The following is a 7194-nucleotide window of genomic DNA, read 5'->3' as shown; positions in this document are numbered from 1 at the left end:
TCAATAAATGTTTACTGAACTGAGCTCTGCAAAGTACCAATATTACATTAATTTTACTTTGTACAGTTTATTATTATAGACACAGAAATTATATATGTTGTACCATATTATTGTTAGATAAATTCATTGAAATAAAGCAAACATGTTGTTATTTCTAATTTACTAAGTCAAGTCATGTAGAGTTAAAGAATTTGGGCATGGTTACATGGAAACAACAGTGCAGTCAAAACTAGAACCAGGGAAGTAGACGAATCTCAAGGAAGCCGGCTTTGGCCCTGCGGCTGCTGCCATCATCGCCATGGAGAAATTGCTGGAGCTGGCAGCCTAGGAATGAATCTCCTCTCAGCCTCTAAGTTCACCTGGTCAGAATCCTTGGATGAACCTGTGGGACCCTTCCTTCTAGCCCTGTGGTTTGGAGCAAGTGGCTTTGGGACTGTAAGAGGATCTACAAAGATTCTCAGGGACTGCTAGGTTCACCCCTGATGGCATCAGGCACTGCCAGCCGCTCAGAGGATGAGGATGGCACTGGCAGAAGTGGGCCTCCTCACAGGCTTTGGCACCATCCCTAAACGGAGAAGCACCTCCAGGTTCACCAAGAGAAAGAAGTTTGATGATGAGCTGGTGGAGAGCAGCCTGGCTAAGTCCTCTAACCGGGAGAAGGGGGCCAGTGGGGTGGAACCAGGGCACTGTTCGGGGAGTGAACCCTCCCTCCTCCAATGAGAAGAAGAAGGTGTCCAAGGTCCCCATCGTCCCTGTGCCACCCAGCCCAGCCCCAGCCCCTGGACTCACCAAGCGGGTGAAGAAGAGCAAACAGCCACTCCAGGTGATCAAGGATCTGGGCTGCTGGAAGCCTGCGGACGACCTCCTGCTCATCGATGCCGTGTTGCAGACCAATGACCTGACATCTGTCCACCTGGGCGTGAAGTTCAGCCGCCGCTTCACCCAGCAGCACCGGTACGCCCTGCTCTACGATCCTGTCATCTCCAAGCTGGCCTGCCAGGCCATGAGACTCACTGCTGCACTCAGAGGCCGTTGCCGCCATCCAGAGCAAGGCCCTGTTTAGCAAGGCTGAAGAGCAGCTGCTGAGCAAAGCGAGATCGGCCAGCCAGCCCACCTTGGAGACTTCCAGGACCTGCTGCACAGACGCCCTGATGCCTTCTACCTGGCCCCCACTGCCAAGACTCTACAGGCCCACTGGCAGCTCATGAAGCAGTATTACCTGTTGGAGGACCAGACAGTGCAGCCGCTGCCCAAGGGGGACCAAGTGCTGAACTTCTTGGATGCAGAGGACTTGATTGACGACAGTAAAGCTCAAGGACATGTGAGATGAAGTCCTAGACCATGAGCTGACGGTGGCTGACCGGCTCCAGAAACGAGAGATTCGGCAGCTGGAACAGGAACCGCATAAGTGGCAGGTGCTAGTAGATAGCATCACAGGCATGAGCTCTCCAGACTTTGACAGCCAGACCCTGGCAGTGCTGCGGGGCCGCATGGTGCGGTGCCTGAGGCGCTTGAGAAAGATCACCCTAGGCAGAGCAACCGAGGGTAACCAGATTGACGTGGACCTGTCTCTGGAGGGTCCGGCCTGGAAGATCTCCCGGAAGCAAGGTGTCATCAAGCCGGAAAAAAGATGGTGACTTCATTACCAATGAGGGCCGGCGGCCCATCTACATCGATGGACGACCTGTGCTGTGTGGCTCCAAATGGCGCCTTAGCAACAACTCCGTGGTGGAGATTGCCAGCCTGCGATTCGTCTTCCTCATCAACCGGGCCCTCATTGCCCTTATTCCGGCCGAGGCTGCCAAGATCATGCCACAGTGAGAAGTGGTGGCAGGACCCATGGGCTCTCTCTGGCCTCAGTTTCCCCTGCCATCCCAGACCCCTGGAGCTGGGAACTCAGCTCCAGAGGGGGCTGTGGTTGACTCAGCTCCTGGCCCCTCGATCTGAGCCTCTGCGGGGGGCGGGGAGGCTGGGGCTGGCCCTGGGGAAGCCCCTAGAGGCTGGGACCCTCAGGCTTCCTTGGTGTCGGAGCCCCTCCCCTTCTCTCCCTGCAGAGGACGCTACCCTTTTCCCCAGATTCCCACCTTTGCCCCAGGTCTCCAGCTGATCAGCTTCAGACTTTTCCTTTATTATTTTTCTTTTGTAAATACAAAGCACTGAGTTCCAATAAAAAAAAAAAAAAACTAGAACCGGATATGTTTACCTCTAAGGTTAAATTTCATTCAACTATAGTTACCACATTTGTGACACTGCAAATGCATAAGTAGCCTTATTTATACCCTTCAATGAAGAACCTATATAATAGAAAACATATACAAAAATTCAGAAAGGGATATAATAATTTACTTCATTTTAAACTATTATTATGAATGATACACTTTTAAACCCTCATGTAAACTAAAATATTACTCTTCCACTTTTAAGAACACATTATTGAAGAATATTAAACAAATAGTAACATACGATGATAATTTAATGAATATAGTAATTTGGTTAAATTGTTTAAATTTATAAAGAAATAAGACATTTTACATATGGTTGGAAATTCTTTTGCAAACTTCCCTAGCATCATTCTCCTCTCACCCAAAGGTAACATTAAAATATTCTAAAATTAGTATTTAAGATCCTGAACATATTACTTAATATGATGGCAGCCACAGATGGTAGAGTGCATTGTTATTTTTCCTTTACAGTAGCAAATACTTATTAGAATACATAATAGAAACAAAGACACTGCATACAATTATCAAAAAATGATAAAGTGTCAAACTACTAATAGAGCATATATAAAAGTTATGGGAAAAATTTAAATGTTTTATTAAAATATATGAAAATGACCATGTATAAATGGATGGGATATCATATTTATGAAAATGATACATCTATATCATGATTATTAACACTTTATAATTTGTTCCACTTAAAGGGATTCTAATAAAAATTTTAATAAGTGTTTGTGTCTGTAGTTGTGGGTGTGTAAAATTCAAAAATCTTTTATAAATCTTTGACGTAAGTTCTTAAATTAACAACAATTAAAAGAAGAATTATACTGAGAAAATTGCTTTACAAAATATGTAAAAAGATATATAGTATAATATTAGCACAGGGATAAAGAAAACAAAGGAACATATTAGAAAACTGAAGGAATTGTTCCACATATATATGGAAATATGTAGGTCAAGAACAGCAGCATTAAACTGAGAAAATTCAACCCTTAGAAGGAAAATAAAAGATATCTTCTCACACCACAGCTAGATGTACATTCTGTGTGGATTATAGATATAAATGTGAAAGCTAAAACTCTAAAACGTGACAAAGACAACTTCTGCTCTTCAATCTGTTCTCACTTTTCATAGTAAACAGCTTAACAACAACAATAAAACAATAAAAGACAAAAATATGGCTCACATGTGGGCACATAATAAAGAAACATATTCAAAACTAAATTGTGTATAGTTTCGAAGTTAGAAATTAGGTGTGACCATGTAAATACATTTTCTACAGTAGAAAGCAAACAAAGGTTATGTTCAGAAATTCTGGGATAAGATACTTAAGACATCCTGTGTGCATGTCTCTTCTCGCCTTTCATTGGTTGGACAGAGATGATAGATGCTCTGCAGGGAACGATCCCAGGATGACTGCTGTACAGCACACTGGCTGGATCTGAGCAGGCTCAAACATTATGACCAACAGTAGTGAGTAGTGTAGAACTCATTACTCCAGAAAAATGGTACAGATGAACCTATTTGAAGGGCAGGAATAGAGACGCAGACGTAGGGAACATGTGGACACACTGGGCAGGGGGAAGGGGTGTGGGATGAATTGGGAGATTGGAATTGACGTATGTGCACTGCCATGTGTAAATCAGATAGCTAGTGGGAACCTGCTGTATAGCGCAGGGAGCTCAGCTCCGTGCTCTGTGATGACCTAGATGGATGGGATGGGGGGTTGGGGGGAGGTCCAAGAGGCAGGGGATATATGTATACATATAGCTGATTCACTTCGTTGTACAACCGAAACTAACACAACATCATAAAGCAACTATACCCCAATTTTTTTAAAAAGTATATCACTTTGTTAAGATCCACATATATCATGGTGTTTGCCTGAGGCTGAACGTTGAGATAATAAAGGAATATATTCCTAATATAAATGGTTATGCAGGAATCTGGTGCCTCTTTTTAAAATAGCACCTTGGAAAGAGCTTTCTCATTCCAGTTCCTGCAACACGAAAGAAGTACAAATACGTCCAAATAAGAGGAATTAATCTATATACCCAAACTTTTATGTGTATGTAGCTGACAAGTATGGCTGCCACAGGAGAAATTACTGTGTGAATGAGTAAGTGATGTGAGCTAAATCTACTTTTCCCCATTTACCTTCTGTACTTCCTAAATTTTGAATATATGCATATAAACCTTTCAAATATATACATTTCAATATTTGCGTGCATTACATAAACACACACATTAAGCAAACAAAACAAAAGTTTGAATTCACACTTTGGCAAGGGAAGGTAATGAGGAATTAGTAAACTCAAGCATTGATCCTTTGATATATATTTGTAAATTGATACAACTTTTATAGGGAGCTATTTAAATATTAATCTCTTTTAATTATAAATACACTTACCCTTTGACCCAGAAATATATTTCTAAACATATATTTTATGGATAATCTTGCACATATATAAAATGATTTTTTCTGTTTAAGATGATTCTTTTCAGGATTATTTGAAAGTTCAAAAAATGAGAATTAATCTAATCCATCTATAAAGACATTGTTAAATAATTATGATAAAATCCAACAATGATACACTATGTACCTATATCAAAGAATAGGTTGTTTATGTTCTAAAGTAGAAATTTCTTCAAGATAAATTACATAGTAAAAAAAAAAAATAGTGCAGTATGGAACAATGTGTTTAACGTGCTACTATTTGAGTAAAAATGTAAAGAATCTGTACTTGCTTGTGGATACAAACATCATTTTAAAAGGACTCAAAAGGAACTAATGGTATTATCTTCCTTATGGGGAAAAGAAATGTGAAGCTGAAGGAAATAGCCACAATGCAGACTTTTAAATGTTGCCCTATATGAATATATTACCTAATAAAACAGTAAATTAAATATATATATATATATTTATGGGATAGGGAAGAGATGGGAGGCAATGAAGCAAGTCTTCAAAACGAAAATGGAAAGAGTGTACTCTATGACCCAACAATCCCTTTCAAGGTATATACCTTTGAGAAAACTAGTCACAGGTCTCTAAGGGGATATGGAGCAAGATGAGTTATGAAGAATTCATACTATAGGATGCTTTTCTGCATTTAGAGAAAAATAATACTAATTATAAGCAAAATTGGTAGGTCTTAAAAACATGTTGTGGAAAAAGGAAACAATGGCATTTTTATAAATTAAAAATACATGCACAAGAAGCAAAATTATATATCTCTCAAGGATATATACTCACAAAAAATCAATGTCAAACACATTAGCATGGGTGACTAAGGTGAAAAGGAAAGTATTAGTGATATATTGCTTCTTAACAAATAACTCCAAAGCTTAGAGACTTAAAGCAATAATGATTTTTACTTCACAGTTTCTGAGGGTCAGGAATCCAGGAATGGCTTAGCAGGGTGATTCTGGTTCAGGATTTCTCTTGTTGCAGTCAAAAGGTGGGTCAGCCCTATAGGCATCTAAAGGCTTAACTGGGATTAGAGGACCAACTTCCAGAATGGCTTGCATAGCACATGGCTGTTGGCTGGTGACCTCAATTTCTTACCATATGTGTATCCTCACGGGGCTTGCTTGAATGTCCTCAAGACATGGCATCTGGCTGTCCCCAGTGCAAGTGAATTCAGAAAGAAAGGGAGCAAGATGTAAACCCCAAGGTCTTGTAAGGCAACATCAGAAGTTAACATAACATTACTTCTGCAATATTCTCTAGGTCACACAGCCTTACCCTGGTAGATGTGGCAGGGGACTACACAACAGTTGGTAGGAATCATTAGGGGCCATTTTGAGTCACAAATAATAAATAATAAAAAGAAATATCAGAAAAAAGGCAAAAATTAATATACAATCAAATAAAACAAAATTAATCATATACTTCCTGATGATCATAGTGCCATGAAATGATGTGGTTAGTTTAACTTTATGTACGTAGGTACAAAGGAAAACACACATACCAATGTGTTATTCATACATACGCGCTTAGGTATTTATATGTTCTCTTGATGATAAACATATTTCCAATATGTTTTTCTATTACAAATAATGATACAGTAAAAATTTCTGTACACGTCTTCTTGTGTACATGTACAAGAGTTTTAGTGAAAGATATATAGTTTTAAGTGGAAATATCAACTTTTGTATGTACATCTCCAACTATACTAGTTGGTGCTAAATTTCTTCCCAAAGTGGACATAATGATGTGCAGTCCCAACAGCAGTAAATGAGAGTTCCCATATTTATTATCCTTCTTAAATTATGGTACATACCAACTTGAATCTGATGGATATGAAATGGAATAATAGTATTGTTTCAACTTAGTTTTTCTTCCTGATTAATACTGAGTTTGACACCTTTTCACCTTTATTTCATATTCATATTTCCACTTCTGTGAATGGTCTTTTCAAGCCTTTTTTTTATTGGAGTTATTTGTTCTTCTATTATTTGAGAATTATTTTTATAATCTGATTACAGATCTTTGAGTCTGCAATCTTCCTATAATTATCTCTAAGTCTGTGGGTTGTATTTTTTTATTTAGTTTAGAGTTTCTTTTGACAGAAATAATCATTGCATGGTAGTCAAATTTATACAGTTTCCATTTATGGTTAGTACTTTTGTATTTTGCTTAAGGAATCCTTACCTAAGAGTATAAAGATTCTTCTCTACATTTCTAATATAAATTTAAAGAATTTATGTTCAATTTAAATTTTTAATATGACCGAAACAAATTTATGTATGTTGTTGTAATAGCATAGAATTATATTTTACTTTCTAGGGTGACAGCCAATTGCCCTACAATAATTTTTGTAAGTTCTGACTTTTTAATGTATGGTAAATACATCAGCCTAGACATATAATAGTAAAAACAACAATGACAAATGTACCTACTCACCAGTCAGACTCATTAACTTTGGACTTTGCGGTCATTGGCTGAGTCACTAGAACTTGAGCTCTTGTG

The 7194-nt window shown here is 38.8% G+C and overlaps 1 pseudogene; it reads left to right on the top strand.

Moving 5' to 3' along the window:
• The first annotated feature begins 449 nt into the window (after positions 1 to 449).
• On the top strand, positions 450 to 1860 carry LOC101281793 (microspherule protein 1-like; annotated as a pseudogene).
• Positions 1861 to 7194: the final 5334 nt, after the last annotated feature.

Source organism: Orcinus orca, chromosome 4 (genome assembly GCF_937001465.1).
Source record: "Orcinus orca chromosome 4, mOrcOrc1.1, whole genome shotgun sequence".
In the NCBI taxonomy this organism is placed as follows: domain Eukaryota; kingdom Metazoa; phylum Chordata; class Mammalia; order Artiodactyla; family Delphinidae; genus Orcinus; species Orcinus orca.
This window is presented reverse-complemented; position numbering and strand designations above follow the sequence as displayed.